Source organism: Cherax quadricarinatus, chromosome 24 (assembly GCF_038502225.1).
Source record: "Cherax quadricarinatus isolate ZL_2023a chromosome 24, ASM3850222v1, whole genome shotgun sequence".
NCBI lineage: Eukaryota > Metazoa > Arthropoda > Malacostraca > Decapoda > Parastacidae > Cherax > Cherax quadricarinatus.
In genome coordinates, this window is record NC_091315.1 from 12,382,212 (window position 1) to 12,401,861 (window position 19,650).

Consider the following 19,650-nt stretch of genomic DNA (forward strand, 5'->3'; position numbering starts at 1 on the left):
GTGTGTGTGTGTGTGTGTGTGTGTGTGTGTGTGTGTGTGTGTGTGTGTGTGTGTGTGTGTGTGTGTGCGTGTGTGTGTGTGTGTGTGTTTGTGTGTGTGTGTGTGGGGTGTGTGTGTTGTGTTGTTGTGTGTGTGTTTTTTTTTTTTTTGTTGGGTTGTTTTTTGGGTTTTGGGGGTGGGGCGGGTGGGTTTGTGGTTTTGGGGGGGGGGGGGTGTTTGGGGGGGGGGTGTTTGGGGGGTGTTGGGGTTTTGGGGGTGTTTGGGGGGGCGTGTGTTTTGGGGGGGTTGGTTTTGGGGGGTTTGGGGGGGGTGTTTGGGGGGGGTGTCGTTTTGGGGGGTTTGGGGGGGTGTTTGGGGGGGGTGTTGGTTTCGTGTGTTTGGGGGTTGTCAGTGTGTTTGGGGGTTTGGGGTTTTTTGTTTTGGGGGGCGTGTTTGTTAGTGTTGTGTGTGTTGGGGTTGGGGGGGTGTTTGGGGGTTTTTTGGGGGGTTTGGGGGGGTGTTTGGGCCAAAACAGCCCAGGGGGTGAAATCCGGGCCTTCCACAATCCCATCACACGTGTCCAAAACAAAGGAAATCAAAAAAGTTTTTGCCAATGGGGCAACAGGAGCCCCAATGTCCCCGCACACCAGTGCCCATCCCCCATGCCCCATGGGCCCAGTCACACCAGTGCCAGTCACCCAAAATGCCCCCGTCACCCGTGCCCGTCACAGTGTCCCCTCACACCCGTGTCCCATCCCCCAGTGTCCCATCACACCCGTGCCCCCACCAGTGTCCCAGTCACCAGTGTCCCATCACGGTCCCATCCCCCAGTGTCCCAGTCCACCAAAACCCGTCAATATCCCATCCCATGTCCCCTCACACCCGGTCCCAGTCACACAAATGTCCCCTCAACCCGTGTCCCAGTCACACCCCGTGTCCCAGTCACCGTGTCCCAGTCACCAGTGTCCCGTCACCAGTGTCCCAGTCACAAAGTGTCCCAGTCACCAGTGTCCCAGTCACCAAATGTCCCAGTCACCCAGTGCCCCCCTCACCGTGTCCCAGTCAACCAGTGCCGTCACCAAATGCCCAGTCACCCCCGTGTCCCGTCACCCAGTGTCCCAGTACCCAGTGCCCCAGTCCCCGTCCCACACAAGGGGCATCCCCCAGTGCCCATCACACCAGTGCCCCCGTCACCCGTGCCCCATCCCCCAGTGTCCCAGTCCAAAAGGTCCCAGTCCCACCATTCCCAGTCCAACGTGCCCCCGTCCCCAGTGTCCATCACAGTGTCCCAGTCCCCGTGTCCCAGTCCACCAGTGTCCCAGTCACACCGTGCCCCGTCAACAGTTCCCAGTCACCAGTGTCCCAGTCCAAGTGTCCCAGTCACCGGCCCCCCGTCACACCCCGTGCCCAGTCACACGTGTCCAGCCCCAGTGTCCCCTCCAACAGTTCCCAGTCCAACCCGTGTCCCATACAAATGTCCCCAGTCACCATGCCCAGTCACCAGTGCCCAGTCACCAGTGCCCAGTCCACCAGTGTCCCAGCACCCATGGGGGCCCGTCACCAGTGGCCCAGTCCCCCAGTGTCCCCGTCCCCCAGGCCCAGTCACACCCCGGGCCCAGTCACCATTCCCAGTCCCCGGGGTCCCCGTCACCAGTTCCCGTCACACCAGGTCCCAGTCACCAGTGCCCCCGCCCCCCAGTGTCCCAGTCCCCCAGGTCCAAAATCACCCAGTGTCCCCTCACACAATTGCCCCAGTCATACCAGTGTCCAGGTCCCCCAGTGTCCCAGTCACATGTCCCCGTCACACCAGTTCCCCGTCACCAGTGCCCCCGTCAACCAGTGTCCCAGCCTCAGTGTCCCAGAAAAGTGTCCCAGTCCCCCAGTGCCCCCGTCCCCTGCCCCGTCACCCGTTCCCAGTCCCCCAGTGTCCCAGTCACCAGTCCCCGTCACACCAGTGTCCCAGTCACACCAGTCCCAGTCACACCAGTGCCCCAGTCCCGGGGGTCCCAGTCACAATGTCCCCAGTCACCAAATGTCCCCCCAAAACCCCTGTCCCAGTCCACCAGTGTCCCTAACCGTGCCCAGTCCCCGTGCCCCCGTCACACCAGTGCCCAGTCCACCAGTGCCCAGCCACAGTGCCCCCCGTCCACAAATGCCCGGGCCCTGGGTCCCCGTCACAAGTGTCCCAGTCACACCAGTGTCCCAGTCCACCCGTGCCCAGTACACCAGTGTCCCGGTCACCAAAATGTCCCGTCACCCGTGTCCCGTCACAAGTGTCCCAGTCACACCAGTGCCCAGTCACAAAGTTCCCCGTCACACCAGTTCCCAGTCACTGAAAGTGTCCCAGTCCTTTTCCCAGCAACAGTGTCCCAGTCCCCAGTGTCCCAGTCACCAGTGTCCCAGTCACACCCGTGTCCCAGCACCGTGTCCCCCCAGTCACACCAGTGTCCCAGTCACGGTGTCCCAGTCCCCCGTGTCCCCGCCACAAAAGCCCCCGTCACACCAGTGTCCGGTCACCCAAAATGCCCAGTCCCCCAGTGCCCCGTCCACCAGTGTCCCAGTCACCAGTGCCCCCACCCGTCCCAGTCCACCATTCCCCCTCCCCAGCCCAGCCACCCCGTGCCCCAGCACCAGTGCCCAGTCCCAAGGCCCAGTCCCAAACCCGTGCCCCCGCACACCTTCCCAGTCACACAGTGTCCCAGTCCCCCCAGTGTCCCGCACACCCGTGCCCCAGTCACACCAGGGCCCAGTCCCCCAGTGTCCCGTCACACCCGTGTCCCGTCACCGTGTCCCAAAAAAATCCGCACCAAGGGCCCAGTCAACCCGTTCCCCGTCCAAACCGTGTCCCAGTCACACTGTCCCAGTCACACAGTGTCCCGGGCACCCAGTGTCCCAGTCACCAAATGTCCCAGTCACACCCGTTTCCCAGTCACACAAATGTCCCAGCCCCACCCTCCCCGCACCAAATGTCCCAGTCACACCCCGTGTCCCAGTCACCAGTGCCCAGCCCCCAGTGCCCAGTCACCCAAATGTCCCAGTCACACCAGTGCCCCCCTCACACCCGGCCCAGTCACACCAGTTCCCCGTCACACCAGTGTCCCCGTCACACCAGGGCCCCGCCCAGGTCCCACCGTGTCCCAGTCACCAAATGTCCCAGCCGGTGCCCCCCTCACACAATGTCCCAGTCACACCAGTGTCCCAGTCACACCAGTGTCCCAGCACACCAATGTCCCAGTCCCCAGTGCCCAGTCACACCAGTGCCCAGTACACCAGTGCCCCCCAGTCACACCAGTGCCCCCGTCACCATGCCCAGTCACACCCCAGTGTCCCAGTCACAAAGGGGGTCCCCGGTCACACCAGTGTCCCAGTCCCAGTGCCCAGTCACCCAGTGCCCAGTCACACAGTTCCCCGTCACACCACCCCCCCACACCCGTGCCCGTCCACCAGTGCCCCCGTCACCAGTTCCCAGTCACACCAGTGTCCCAGTCACGAGTGTCCCCAGTCACACCCCGTTCCCAGTCACCAGTGTCCCAGTCCCAGTGTCCCAGTCACCAGTGTCCCCGTCACACCCGTGCCCCCGTCACCCGGGGGTCCCGTCACCGGGGTCCCGTCACACATTCCCGTCCACCCGTGTCCCAGTCACAAGTGCCCAGTCACACCAGGGGGTCCCCCCCGTCACACAAGGTCCCAGTCCACCAGTGTCCCAGTCACACCCCCTGTCCCAGTCACACCAGTGTCCCCGTCACCCAGTGTCCCAGTCACCCTTGTCCCAGTCCACCAGTGTCCCCGTCACCCAGTGCCCAGTCCACCAGTGCCCCCGTCACCCAGTCCCGGGACCAGTGCCCCCGTCACACCCCGTGCCCCAGTCAAACCGTGCCAGGCACACCAGTGTCCCAGTCCCCAGTGTCCCAGTCACCCAGTGTCCCAGTCACCAGTGCCCCAGTCAAACCCGTGTCCCAGTCCATCAGTGTCCCAGTCCACCAGTGTCCCAAGGGGGCCCCCCACCAGTGCCCCGTCACACCAGTGCCCCCCAGGGCCCCCAACCCGTCCCCCGTCCCCCAGTGTCCCAGTCCAGTTAGTCACAAGGGGCCCCGTCACAGTGCCCAGTCACACAAATGTCCCGTCCAATTCCCCGCCCAATGTCCCAGTCCCAGTGTCCCAGTCACCAGTGTCCCAGTCACACCCGTGCCCCCGTCACCAGTGTCCCAGCCCATGCCCAGTCACACCAGTGTCCCAGTCCCCCAGTGCCCAGTCACCCCTTTCCCCCTCCCCCAGTGTCCCAGTCACCCGTGTCCCAGTAAAAAGTGTCCCAGTCACACCAGTGTCCCAGTCACCAGTGTCCAGTCACACCAGTGTCCCAGTCCACCCCGTGCCCCCGTCCCATTTTCCCAGTCCCCCGGTCCAAAATCACCCAGTGTCCCAGCCCCTCAGTGCCCCCGTCCAAACCCGTGTCCCGGTCCACCAGTGTTCCAGTCACCCGTGTCCCAGTCCCCCAGTGTCCCAGTACACCGTGCCAGTCAACCAGTGTCCCAGTCACCCGTGTCCCAGTCCACCAGTGTCCCCGTCACCCGGGGCCCGTCACCGTGCCCAGTCCACCAGTGTCCCGTCACCAGTGTCCCGCCACCAGTTCCCGTCACCCAGTGTCCCGTCCCCAGTGTTTCCAGTCCACCAGTGTCCCATCCCAGGTCCCCGTCCCCGTGTCCCAGCACACCATGTCCCAGTCACACCAGTGTCCCAGTCCCCCGTGTCCCAGTCACCCAATGCCCAGTCCCCCAGTTCCCAGTCACCCAGTGTTTTCCCGCCCCCCGTGTCCCCGCCACCAGGGCCCAGTCACCCAGTGCCCAGTCACCCAGTGTCCCAGTCACACCGTGTCCCCGTACACCAGTGTCCCAGTCACACCGTGTCCCCGTCACCCAGTGTCCCGTCCCCCTGTCCCAGTCACCGTGCCCCCGTCACCCATGTCCCCGCACACCGTCCAGTCACACCCGTGTCCCAGTCACACCCTTCCCAGCCCACAAATGTCCCAGTCACACCAGTGTAGTCCACAAATGCCCAGTCACACCATTCCCCGTCCAAAAATGTCCCAGTCCCCAGTGTCCCAGTCACACCAGTGTCCCAGTACACCAGTGTCCCCGTCACCCAAAATGTCCAGTCACACCAGTGTCCCAGTCACACCAGTGTCCCAGTCCACAAATGTCCCCGTCACACCAGTGTCCCAGTCACCTGTCCCAGTCACCCAAAATGTCCCAGTCCCCAGGCCCAGTCACACCAGTGTCCCAGTCCCCGTGTTCCCCGCCCCAAATGTCCCAGCACACCAGTGTCCCAATCCCCCAGTGTCCCAGTCACAAAGTGTCCCAGCCCCAAGTGTCCCAGTCACACCAGTGTCCCAGTCACAAGTGTCCCAGTCACACAAATGTCCCCGTCCCCCAGTGTCCCAATCCCCCAGTGTCCCAGTCACCGTGTCCCCGTCCACCAGTGTCCCAGTCACACCAGTGTCCCAGTCCCAAAAGTCCCAGTCCACAGTGTCCCAGTCACACCATTTTCCCAGTCACACCATGTCCCATCACCGTGTCCAGTCAACAAATGTCCCAGTCACACCAGTGGGCCCAGTCACCGTGTCCCAGTCCCATTTTCCCAGTCACACCGTGTCCCCGCACCCGTGTTCCCCGTCCACAAATGTCCCAGTCCCCCAAATGTCCCAGTCCACGTGTCCCAGTCACACAAGTGTCCCAGCACCCAGTGTCCCGCACACAAGTGTCCCAGTCCCAAAATGTCCCAGTCACACCCGTGTCCCCGTCACCAGTGTCCCATCACCAAAATGTTCCCCGTCACACCAGTGTCCCAGTCCACCAGTGTCCCATCCCCCGTGTCCCAGTCCAAGTGTCCCAGTCACACAAGTGTCCCAGTCACACAAATGTCCCAGTCACAAAGTGTCCCAGTCCCCAAGTGTCCCAGTCACCCGTGTCCCACCCCAAAGTGTCCCAGCACACAAGTGTCCAGTCACACAAATGTCCCGTCACAAGTTCCCAGTCACACCATTCCCAGTCACACAAGTGTCCCGGGCCCCCATGTCCCCGTACACAAATGTCCCAGTCACCAGTTCCCAGTCACACAAGTGTCCCAGTCACACCCGTGTCCCAGTCACCAGTGTCCCGTCCACAAGTGTCCCAGTCACCCCAGTGTCCCAGTCCTAGTGTCCAGTCACACCAGTGTCCCAGCCACAAGTGTCCCAGTCAACCAGTTCCCAGTCCCAAAAATGCCCCGTCCCCCAGTGTCCCCGTCACAAAATGTCCCAGTCAACCAGTGTCCCAGTCCCCCAGTGTCCCAGCCACCCGGTCCCAGCACCAAAATGTCCCCGCACCAGTGTCCCGTCACACAAGTGTCCCAGTCCCCCTGTCCCAGTCCAAAGTGTCCCAGCCCAGTGTCCCAGTCACACAAGTGTCCCAGCCCCCCGTGCCCCCGTCACCAGTTCCCCCGTCCCCCAGTGCCCCCGCCACCCGGGGCCCCAGTCCCCGTGCCCCCGTCCAATGCCCCCGTCACACCAGTGCCCCCGCCCCCCAGTGCCCCCGTCACCCCTGTCCCGTCACCAGGGCCCAGTCCCATGTCCCAGTACCCCAGTGTCCCAGTCCACAACCCCGTCACCAAAATGTCCCAGCACACCAGGGCCCAGTCACCATGTCCCAGCCCCACCAGTGTCCCAGTCCCCAGTGTCCCAGCACCCCATTTCCCCGTACCATGTCCCAGTCACACCAGTCCCCCGTCACAAAAAGTTCCCAGTCACCGTGTCCCAGTCACACAGTGTCCCAGTCAAGCGTGTCCCAGGCACCGGGGGCCCAGTCACCGTTCCCAGTCACACAGTGTCCCAGTCACACAGTGTCCCCGTCACAAATGTCCAGTCACCGTGTCCCAGTCACACCAGTGTCCCAGTCCCCCCAGTGCCCCCGTCCCCGTGTCCCAGTCACCCGTGGGCCCCGTCACACCAGTGCCCCCGTCACCCAGTGCCCCCGCACCCGGGGCCCAGTCACACCGTGCCCCGTCCCCCAGTGCCCAGTCCCCCAGTGCCCCGTCACCCGTGCCCCCGTCACCAGTGTCCCAGTCACACCCGGTCCAAATCACACCAGTGTCCCGTCCAAGTTTCCCCGTCAACCAGTGTCCAGGCACCGTGTCCCAGTCACCGTGTCCCCGTCACCCAGTGTCCCAGTCACCGTGCCCCCGTCATCCGTGTCCCAGTCCCCAGTGTCCCAGTCCACCAGTGTCCCCGTCACCAGTGCCCCATCCCCAGTACCCAGCCCACCAGTGTCCCAGTCACACCCGTGTCCCGTCCCAGTCCCCGTCACCAGTGTCCCAGTCCCCAGTGTCCAGTCACACCCCTGCCCGTCACCAAAAGTCCCAGTCACCAAAATGTCCCAGCCCTTTGTCCCCGCCACCAATGTCCCAGTCCCCCGTGCCCAGTCCCCCAGTGTCCCAGCCACCGTGCCCCATCCACCAGTGTCCCAGCCCCCGTTCCCCGTCACCCATGTCCCAGTCACCCAGTGTCCCGTAACCGGGGGCCCCCGTCACCCAGTGTCCCGGGCCACCAGTGCCCCGTCACCAGTTCCCAGTCACACCAGGGCCCCGTCCACCAGTGTCCAGTCCCCCAGTGCCCAGCCCAGTGCCCCCGTCACCCATTTTCCCCGTCCACCAGGTCCAAATCCACCCCGTGTCCCCGTCACAATGCCCCAGTCAACCAGTGTCCCCGGGCCCCGTGTTCCCCTCCCCCGTGTCCCACACACCGTGCCCAGTCCCCTGTTTCCCCCCACCAGTGTCCCTTTCCCCCAGTGTCCCAGTCACCGTTCGTCCACCAGTGTCCCAGTCACCAGTGTCCCAGTCACCAGTGCCCCAGTCCACCATCCCCAGTCCCCCCAGTGTCCCAGCCCCCCATGTCCCAGTCACCCAGTGTCCCATCCACCAGTGTCCCAGCACACCAGTGCCCCCTCACACCAGTGCCCCCGTCACCCCGTTCCCCGTCACACCAGTGTCCCAGTCACCCGTGCCCCGTCACCCAATAGTCCCCCAGTGTCCCGTCACACCCGTGTCCCAGTACACCAGTGTCCCAGTCCACCCCGTGCCCCCGTCACCCAGTGTCCCCCTCACCCCCCAGCACACCATGTCCCAGTCACACCCGGCCCACACCAGTGTCCCAGTCACCAGTTCCCCAGCACACCAGTTCCCCGTCACACCAGTGTCCCCGCACCAGTGCCCCAGTCCCCCAGTGTCCCAGTCACCCAGTGTCCCAGTCACACCAGTGTCCCTCACCAGTGCCCGTCACCCCAGTGTCCAGTCACACCCCGTGTTAGTCACACCCGTGTCCCATCCCCATGCCCCAGTCACCCGTGCCAGGGCACACCAGTGTCCCAGTCCCCCAGGGCCCCGTCCACCAGTGTCCCAGTCCCCCAGTGCCCCCGTCACCAGTGTCCCAGTCACCCGTGCCCAGTCACCCGTGCCCAGTCACACCAAATGTCCCAGTCACACCATCCCCAGTCACCCCGTGCCCAGTCCCCCAGTGTCCCAGTCACACCCTGTCCCCGGGCCCCCAGTGCCCAGTCCACCAGTGCCCAGTCCCCAGTTCCCAGCACCAGTGTCCCCGTCACACCAGTGTCCAAATCCCCCAGTGTCCCAGTCCCCCAGTGCCCAGTCCCCCAGGCCCAGTCCACCAGTTCCCAGTCACCCAGTGTCCCAGTCACACCAGTGCCCCATCCCCGTGTCCCCGTCCCCCAGTGTCCCAGTCACCCAGGTCCCAGTCCCCCAGTGCCCCAGTCCACCGTGTCCCCGTCCCCAGGTATAATTCGTGTCCCAGTCCACCAGTGCCCCAGTCACACCGTGTCCAGGTCACACGTGTCCCAGTCACCAGTGTCCCATCCCCCAGTGTCCCAGTCACCCATGCCCAGTCACCAGTGTCCCCGTCACCAGGGCCCAGTCACACGTGCCACAGTCACCATGCCCGTCCCCCGTGCCCCAGTCCACCGTGTCCCAGCACCCAGTGTCCCATCCCAATGTCCAGGTCCCCTGACCCATACACCAGTGTCCCAGTCACCCAGTGTCCCAGTCACACCCGTGTAGTCACACCAGTGTAAGTCCACCGTGTCCCAGTCCCCCAGTGCCACAGCCACCAGTGCCCCCGTCCCCCCAGTGTCCCAGTCACACCAGTGTCCCCGTCACACCAGTGCCCATCCCCCAGTGTCCCAGTCACCGTGTCCCCGTCCCCCAGGTCCCCCCACACCAGTGCCCCGTACACCCCGTGTCCCAGTCACATTTTTTTAGTACACCGTGCCCCCCGTCCCCCAGTGCCCCAGTCACCCAGTTCCCCGTCACCAGTGTCCCCGTCACCCAGTGCCCATCCAAAAACCCCCAGTGTCCAGGCCACCCACCAGTGCCCCAGTCACACCAGTGCCCCGTCACACCATTTTGCCCCGGGCCCACACCCAGTGCCCCAGTCACACCAGTGCCCCACCCGGGCCACCAGGTCCCGGGAAATGGGCCCCAGTCCCACCCAGTGCCCCAGTCCACCAGTCCCCAGCCACACCAGGCCCAGCCCCCATGCCCGCACACCAGGCCCCAGCCACCAGTGCCCAGTCACACCCCCAGTCCCCCCCACCACACCAGTCCCCCAGTCAATCAGTCCCCATCCCCCCCAAGTGCCCCATTCCCCCCCCATGCCCATCACCCAGTGCCCCAGTGCCAGAAAGATTGAATATTAAAAAGAAGACAGGCAAACCGGGTATGTAGTAATGATTTTAAGAAGAATATTAGTGACATGACTTTCCCAAAATTCAGCAGATTTCGATAGTGCTTTTTTCCGGATCTATTTATCGGGAAGAAGAATTAGAGGGGTTCCGTTTAGATAAGAAAAACATTACGATTGGAGAGAATTTCAAAACCACATTCACCACGAAACACTGTTGCAGGAATAATTTTTACAGAACAACAGCTGTTGTAGCACTGATGAGAGTCGCATTTAACACCACAGGGGATGGGTTGGGCGAGAAACCCCAGAAAAAAAAAAGGCCCAAACCTTTAAATTCCAAAGACTAGACAAAGAGATAATAAAAATTTATCCTTCCTAGTTAATTTAGAGACAGCATCAAGTTGAGATATAAGGACCCCGTCGGGGGGGTTTTGGCCAGATTTTTCCCAAAAAAATTTTTTTTTAAAAAATTTCTTGAACCCCTACCAAACAACTTAATTGTTAAACTATTTCATAAAACTTAAATTACTTACAGTTTTCAAAATAGACCTGTTTGATAATCTTTTTCGGGAAAATCAGTTGGGGAGCAAAATCCTGAATGACAACAGAGACAGACCTTGTTATTTTTTATTGTTATATTTATGTTGGTAAATTTCTTCAAGATTTTACTTTCTAATAAAAACATCATATTTTTTTTTAAGAATCTTTTGAAAGCCATCAGTGTTTCCAAGGTAACGAGGAAATGTTGCCATTTTTTACGTACTGGAACGAGGAAAAAGTGTCGGGTTTTTCGTCAATAAGAGTGAAACATGTTGGGGTCATCCTGTTACCAAGGGGAAAGAGGAAAAGTGCCCATGGTCATCCCTGGTTACCAAAAATCAGTGTTCCCGTGGTCCACCCGGCAACGCGAAACATGGAGGGTTTACAGTTACCGGTAACGATGAAACAGGGGCCCAGTGGTCATCCCTGGTTACCAAGGTAACGAGGTGACAGTGTCGCCGGTGGTCATCCCCGGTTCCAAGGTACAGGTAAACAGTGTCGCCAGTGGTCATCCTCGTTACCAAGGTAACGGTGAAACAGGTCGCCAGTGGTCATCCCCGGTTACCAAGGTAACGAGTAAAACAGTGTCGCCAGTGGTCATCACTTTGGGTTTCCAGGTAATGAGCGAAACAATTTTCGCCAGTGGTCATCCTCGTTACCAAAGGGAACGGTGAAACAGTGTCGCCAGTGGTCATCCCTCGTTACCAAGGTAACGAGTGAAACAGTGTCGCCAGTGGTCATCCCTGGTTACCAAGGTAACGAGTAAAACAGTGTCGCCAGTGGTCATCACTGGTTACCAAGGTAATGAGCGAAACAGTGTCGCCAGTGGTCATCACTCGTTACCAAGGTAACGAGTGAAACAGTGTCGCCAGTGGTCATCCCTGGTTACCAAGGTAACGAGTAAAACAGTGTCGCCAGTGGTCATCACTGGTTACCAAGGAATGGCGAACAGTGTCGCCAGTGGTCATCCCTCGTTCCAAGGTAACGAGTGAAACCCTGCGCCAGTGGTCATCCCCGGTTACCAAGGTAACGAGTAAAACAGTGTCGCCAGTGGTCAAAACACTGGTTCCAAAGGTAATGAGCGAAACAGTGTCGCCAGTGGTCATCCTCGTTACCAGGTAACAAGTGAAACATGTCCAGTGGTCATCCCTGGTTACCAAGGTAACGAGTAAAACAGTGTCGCCAGTGGTCATCACTGGTTACCAAGGTAATGAGCGAAACAGTGTCGCCAGTGGTCATCCCTCGTTACCAAGGTAACGAGTGAAACAGTGTCGCCAGTGGTCATCCCTGGTTACCAAGGTAACGAGTAAAACAGTGTCGCCAGTGTCATCACTGGTTACCAAGGTAATGGCGAAACAAGTGTCGCCGGGGGTCATCACTCGTTACCCCAAAGGGAACGGGTGAAACAGTGTCGCCAGTGGTCATCACTCGTTACCAGGTAACGAGAGTAATGAAACAGTGTTGCCAGTTGTCATCACTGGTTACCAAGGGCAAAGTGAAACAGTGTTGCCAGTGGTCATCACTCGTTACCAAGGTAACGAGTGAACAGTGTCGCCAGTGTTCATCACTCGTTCCAAGGTAACGGTGAGGCAGTGTTGCCAGTGTTCATCACTCGTTACCAAGGTAACGAGTGAAACAGTGTTGCCAGTGCTCATCACTCGTTACCAAGGTAACGAGAGAAACAGTGTTGCCAGTGGTCATCACTGGTTACCAAGGTAACGAGTGAAACAGTGTTGCCAGTGGTCATCACTGGTTACCAAGGTAACGAGTGAAACAGTGTTGCCAGTGTTCATCACTCGTTACCAAGGTAACGAGTGAAACAGTGTTGCCAGTGTTCATCACTCGTTACCAAGGTAACGAGTGAAACAGTGTTGCCAGTGGTCATCACTCGTTACCAAGGTGACGAGTGAAACAGTGTTGCCAGTGGTCATCACTGGTTACCAAGGTAACGAGTGAAACAGTGTTGCCAGTGGTCATCACTCGTTACCAAGGTAACGAGTGAAACAGTGTTGCCAGTGGTCATCACTGGTTACCAAGGTAACGAGTGAAACAGTGTTGCAAGTGGTCATCACTGGTTACCAAGGTAACGAGTGAAACAGTGTTGCAAGTGGTCATCACTGGTTACCAAGGTAACGAGTGAAACAGTGTTGCAAGTGGTCATCACTGGTTACCAAGGTAACGAGTGAAACAGTGTTGCAAGTGGTCATCACTGGTTACCAAGGTAACGAGTGAAACAGTGTTGCCAGTGGTCATTACTCGTTACCAAGGTAACGAATTGAAAAAGTGTTGCAAATGGTCATCACTCGTTACCAAGGTAACGAGTGGAACAGTGTTCCAGTGGTCATTACTCGTTACCAAAGGGAACGAATTGAACAGTGTTGCCAGTGGTCTTCTCGTTACCGGTAGAGTGAAACAGTGTTGCCAGTGGTCATCACTGGTTCATATCGGGGGTGAAACAGTGTTGCCGTGGTCATCACTCGTTACCAAGGTAGCGAGTGGAACAGTGTTGGCAGTGGTCATCACTCGTTACCAAGGTAACGGATGGAACATTGCAATGGTCATCACTCGTTCCAAGGTAACGAAATGAACAGTGTTGCCAGTGGTCATCACTCGTTACCAAAGGGAACGAGTGGAACAGTGTTTGGGAGTGGTCATCACTCGTTACCAAGGTAACGGGGTGGAACAGTGTGCCAATGGTCATCCTCGTTCCAAAAGGGAACGAGTGGAACAGTGTTGGCGTGGTCATCCTCGTTACCAAGGTAACGAGTGGAACAGTGTTCAATGGTCATCACTCGTTACCAAGGTAACAGGGGAAACAGTGTTGCAGTGGTCATCACTCGTTACCAAGGTAACGAAGTGGAACAGTTTGGCAGTGGTCATCACTCGTTACCAAGGTAACGAGTGGAACAATGTTCCAATAGTTCACTCCCTTACCAAGGTAACGTGGAACAGTTGGCAGTGGTCATCCTCGTTACCAAGGTAACGGTGGAACAGTGTTGCCAATGGTCATCACTCGTTACCCAAAGGGAACGAGTGAAACAGTGTTGCCAGTGGTCGTCACTCGTTCCCAAAGGGAACGAGTGGGAAAAGTGTTACCAGTGTTCATCACTCGTTACCAAGTAAAGAGTGGAACAGTGTTGCAGTGGTCATCACTCTTACAAGGTAACGAGTGGAACAGTGTTGAGTGGTCATCCTTCTTACCCAAAGGGAACGAGTGAAATGTTGCAGTGGTCATCACTTGGGTTTCCAAGGTAACAGGTGAAACAGTGTTGCCAGTGTCGTCACTCGTTACCAAGGTAACGAGTGGAACAGTGTTGCCAGTGGTCATCACTCGTTACCAGGTAGCGATGGAACAGTGTTGCCAGTGGTCTCACTCGTTACCAAGGTAACGAGTGAAACAGTGTTGCCAGTGGTCATCACTCGTTCCAAGGTAACGAGTGAAACAGTGTTGGTGGTCATCACTCGTTCCAAGGTAACGGGGGGAACAGTGTTGCCAGTGGTCATCACTGGTTACCAAAAGGGAACAGGGGAAACAGTGTTGCCAGTGGTCGTCAAATCGTTACCAAGGTAACAAATGGAACAATGTTGCCAGTGGTCATCACTCGTTACAAGGTAGATGGAACAGTGTTGCCAGTGGTCTATACTTTACCAAGGTAACGAGTGAAACAGTTTTTGCCAGTGGTCATCACTCGTTACCAAGGCGAGTGAAACAGTGTTGCCAGTGGTCATCACTCGTTACCAAGGTAACGAGTGAAAAGTGTTGATGGTCAAACACTCGTTCCAAGGTAACGAGTGAAACGATGTTACCAGTTCATCACTCGTTACCAAGGTAACGATTTAAACAGTGTCGCCAGTGTCATTACTCGTTACCAAGGTAACGAGACGTTTTCATGGTGAAGTAACAAGAACGTCCATTAAGATAAAATTTTGTTCTCTTTAATGGGTTTTTATTAATGAAGTAACTGGGTTTTGGCACTGTGTGGAATTTTTACCCGTATTTCTGTTATTTCTTTGGTACACTGTGGTACACTTGTGTACACTTTTGGGACAGTGTTGGCCCAAAGTGTGATACACTGTGTTTTCTGTTTTACATGTGTGATCACTTTTTTACCTGTTGGGACACTTTTGGTTACACTTTTTTTTTGTACATGTGTGGGACTTTGTTACATGTTTTCTTTTATATTTTACCTGTGTACTTTTGGGACACTGTATTGGTACATTTTGGAACTGTGTGGGACACTTTGGCACACTTTTTTTACACTGTGGTACACTGTGGCACATGTGTTAAAATGTGTGGGACACTGTGTGGCACACTGTTGGGAACTTGTGGGACACTTAAGTTTCTTTTGTAATTTTTGGGACAATTTGATACACTGTGTGGGACAGTGTGTGATACACTTTTTGGATTATTTTACACTGTGTGGTACACTCTTGGGACCTATGTGGTACACTGTGTAGTACCTGTGTGGGACAGGGGTGATACACTGTTGGTACAGTGTTTAATAGTGGACTGTGTGTACATATTGGGAAATGTGTACACTTGTGGTACAGTGTGATACTGTTGGTAAATGTGTAGTACACTGTTGGTACAGTTTGATACACTGTGTGGGACAGTTGTGGTACACTTGTGGTAAATGTGTGGTAAATTGTGGTACACTGTGTATTTGCCCTTTAATGGTAACTTTTATTTCCCTTTTTAATTTAATTTGATCCCCTGTGTTACCTTTTTGGGACATTGTATACACTTGTGGTACTTTTGGGACACTGTTAGTACATTTGGTACAGTGTGTGATAAATGTGGTACACTTTTAGTCCCGAAATAATGGTTTTAAATTTTGATACACTGTGGGAATGTGTGATTAATTTTTTCTTGTGATACACTGGGTACTTTTGGCACTTGTGTTCAGTGTGTTACACTGTTGGGGGCCCCCTGTAATTTTCACTGTTGGTACAGTGTGTGGGACACTGTGATCACTGTGTGGTACACTGTTGGTACACTTTGGTCCCGTTGTAACTTTGGTACAGTGTGGCACAATGTGGTCCTGTTACATGTGTGAGTGTGTGTACTGTGGTACACTTTGGAACCCCTTGTGGTACACTTTTGGCACACTGTAAGTCTGTTGGTAAATTTTGTGTAACTGTTTACTGTTTTTGTGATACGGTTTTGGGACACTGTGTTTCAATGTTACACTGGTACATTGTTTAAATGTTGGGACACTTTTATAATGTGGCCCCTTATGAGTACACTTTAAAATTTCATGTGGTACACTATTTTAGGGGAACTGTTGGTACAGTGTGTTCACTGTGTGGTACAGGGGTGATACACTGTGTGTTTCTCTTTGGGTTTTGGGACACTCCGGGGTACATATTTAACTTGTGGTACACTTGGTACAGTGTGTGTACATGTTGGGACAGTGTTGGTACAGTGGTGGCCCCCCTGTGTGGGACATATGTAAACTGTTTTACCTGTTTACGTTGATACACTTTTGGTACACTGTTTTACATTTGGGGCAGTGTGTGATACACTTTTGGGACAGTGTGGTACATTGGTAATTGTGGTCCCTTTTTGGTACATTGTGGGGCTTGTGGGAAATGTGATACACTGTTGGTACCTGTGTTTTGTTTTGATCCTCTGTGTTTTTCTGTTTCAGGGGTGAACACTGTGTACACTGTGTAACTGTTTTAAATGTGTTACAGTGTGGTTTCCCGTTTTCTTTGGGCCTGTTTGTTTCACTGTGGGACTTTTTTTGGTACACTGTGTGATACCTGTTTACACTTGTTAAATGTTTACCTGTTGGTACACTTGTGGTACACTGTGTGGTCAGTGTGTGATACACTGTTGGGCCTGATACACTTGTGGCCCCCTGGGGTACAGTGTGTTAAATGTTTTCCACTTGGTACCTGTTTCTTGTGATAAATGTTGGTACACTGTGATCCCTTTTGGGAAATTGTGGTACATTGTGTCTACTTTTGGGAAATGTGGTTTTTTGTGGTCCCCCTGGAATGTACACTGTGTTCACTTTTGGTAAATTTTGGTCCCTGTTGGTCCCCTATTTGGGCCCCTGTGTTTAAATGTTGGTACACTGTGGTCCACTTTATGTGATGCACTGTGTGATGCACTGTGTGATGCACTGTGTGATGCACTGTGTGATGCATGTTGTGATGCACTGTTTGATGCACTGTGTGATGCATGTTGTGATGCACTGTGTGATGCACTGTGTGATGCACTGTGTGATGCACTGGGTTGCACACTGAAGTGGTATACTGGATTGTGCACTGGGTGGTACACTTAATGGTACACTGTGTAATGCACTGTGTGATGCGCTGTGTGGTACACTGTGATGCACTGGGTGGTACACTGGGTGGTACACTGGAATTGTACTGTGTGATGCGCTGTGTGGTACACTGTGTGATGCACTGGGTGGTACACTGGTTGATGCACTGTGTGATGCAATGGGTGGTACACTGGGTGGTACACTGAATGGTGCACTGGGTGGTACACTGTGTGATGCACTGTGTGGTACACTGGGTGGTACACTGGATGGTACACTAGGGGTACAATGGATGGTTCACTGGGTGGTACATTGGATAGTGCACTGTGTGATGCACTATGTGACACACTGGGTGGTACGCTGGGTGGTACATTGGATGGTGCACTGGATGGTACACTGGGTCGTACACTGGGCGGTGCACTTGATGGTACACTGAGTGGTACACTGGATGGTACACCATTTTACACTGGGTGGTACACTGGATGGCACACTGGGTGGTACACTGGATGGTACACTAGATGGTACACTGGGGATACACTGGGTGGGTCACTGGGTGGTACACTGGGTGGCATACTGGTTGATGCACTGTGTGATGCACTGGGTGGTACACTGGGTGGTACACTGAATGGTGCACTGGGTGGTACACTGTGTGATGCACTGTGTGGTACACTGGGTGGTACACTGGATGGTACACTAGGGGTACAATGGATGGTTCACTGGGTGGTACATTGGATAGTGCACTGTGTGATGCACTATGTGACACACTGGGTGGTACGCTGGGTGGTACACTGGATGGTGCACTGGATGGTACACTGGGTCGTACACTGGGCGGTGCACTTGATGGTACACTGGGTGGTACACTGGATGGTACACCATTTTACACTGGGTGGTACACTGGATGGCACACTGGGTGGTACACTGGATGGTACACTAGATGGTACACTGGGAATACACTGGGTGGGTCACTGGGTGGTACACTGGGTGGTACACTGGATGGTACACTGGGTGGTACACTGGATGGTACACTGGGTGGTACACTGGATGGTACACTGGATGGTACACTGGGTGGTACACTGGGTGGTACGGCGGTCCTGTGGTAAAGGAGTTGTAAGACTAAGGGACTGAGCACCTTATATCAGGGCTGAGGGAGTGAATATCTATCAAGTTTAAGGGACTGAACACCTTATATCAGGGCTGAGGGAGTGAATATCTACCAAGTTTAAGGGACTGAACACCTTATATCAGGGCTGAGGGAGTGAATATCTATCAAGTTTAAGGGACTGAGCACCTTATATCAGGGCTGAGGGAGTGAATATCTATCAAGTTTAAGGGACTGAACACCTTATATCAGGGCTGAGGGAGTGAATATCTATCAAGTTTAAGGGACTGAACACCTTATATCAGGGCTGAGGGAGTGAATATCTATCAAGTTTAAGGGACTGAACACCTTATATCAGGGCTGAGGGAGTGAATATCTATCAAGTTTAAGGGACTGAACACCTTATATCAGGGCTGAGGGAGTGAATATCTATCAAGTTTAAGGGACTGAGCACCTTATATCAGGGCTGAGGGAGTGAATATCTATCAAGTTTAAGGGACTGAGCACCTTATATCAGGGCTGAGGGAGTGAATATCTATCAAGTTTAAGGGACTGAACACCTTATATCAGGGCTGAGGGAGTGAATATCTATCAAGTTTAAGGGACTGAGCACCTTATATCAGGGCTGAGGGAGTGAATATCTATCAAGTTTAAGGGACTGAACACCTTATATCAGGGCTGAGGGAGTGAATATCTATCAAGTTTAAGGGACTGAACACCTTATATCAGGGCTGAGGGAGTGAATATCTATCAAGTTTAAGGGACTGAGCACCTTATATCAGGGCTGAGGGAGTGAATATCTATCAAGTTTAAGGGACTGAGCACCTTATATCAGGGCTGAGGGAGTGAATATCTATCAAGTTTAAGGGACTGAACACCTTATATCAGGGCTGAGGGAGTGAATATCTATCAAGTTTAAGGGACTGAGCACCTTATATCAGGGCTGAGGGAGTGAATATCTATCAAGTTTAAGGGACTGAACACCTTATATCAGGGCTGAGGGAGTGAATATCTATCAAGTTTAAGGGACTGAACACCTTATATCAGGGCTGAGGGAGTGAATATCTATCAAGTTTAAGGGACTGAACACCTTATATCAGGGCTGAGGGAGTGAATATCTATCAAGTTTAAGGGACTGAACACCTTATATCAGGGCTGAGGGAGTGAATATCTATCAAGTTTAAGGGACTGAACACCTTATATCAGGGCTGAGGGAGTGAATATCTATCAAGTTTAAGGGACTGAACACCTTATATCAGGGCTGAGGGAGTGAATATCTATCAAGTTTAAGGGACTGAACACCTTATATCAGGGCTGAGGGAGTGAATATCTATCAAGTTTAAGGGACTGAACACCTTATATCAGGGCTGAGGGAGTGAATATCTATCAAGTTTAAGGGACTGAACACCTTATATCAGGGCTGAGGGAGTGAATATCTATCAAGTTTAAGGGACTGAACACCTTATATCAGGGCTGAGGGAGTGAATATCTATCAAGTTTAAGGGACTGAACACCTTATATCAGGGCTGATGGAGTGAATATCTATCAAGTTTAAGGGACTGAACACCTTATATCAGGGCTGAGGGAGTGAATATCTATCAAGTTTAAGGGACTGAGCACCTTATATCAGGGCTGAGGGAGTGAATATCTATCAAGTTTAAGGGACTGAACACCTTATATCAGGGCTGAGGGAGTGAATATCTATCAAGTTTAAGGGACTGAACACCTTATATCAGGGCTGAGGGAGTGAATATCTATCAAGTTTAAGGGACTGAACACCTTATATCAGGGCTGAGGGAGTGAATATCTATCAAGTTTAAGGGACTGAACACCTTATATCAGGGCTGAGGGAGTGAATATCTATCAAGTTTAAGGGACTGAGCACCTTATATCAGGGATGAGGGAGTGAATATCTATCAAGTTTAAGGGACTGAACACCTTAAAATGATCTCTCTAACCACTTCGTTCACAGTCTCCAGCATGAAAGTTGACTCTGTGTTCGACAGAAGTCTACTGCGCAGGCGATATGATGCTGC

At 54.5% G+C, this 19,650-nt stretch overlaps 1 long non-coding RNA gene across 1 annotated transcript in view; it reads left to right on the forward strand.

Annotated features, from left to right (window-relative positions):
• Positions 1-19,650, forward strand: part of LOC138853159 (uncharacterized) — a 269,050-nt gene that overhangs the window by 131,573 nt on the left and 117,827 nt on the right. The window lies entirely within an intron of this gene.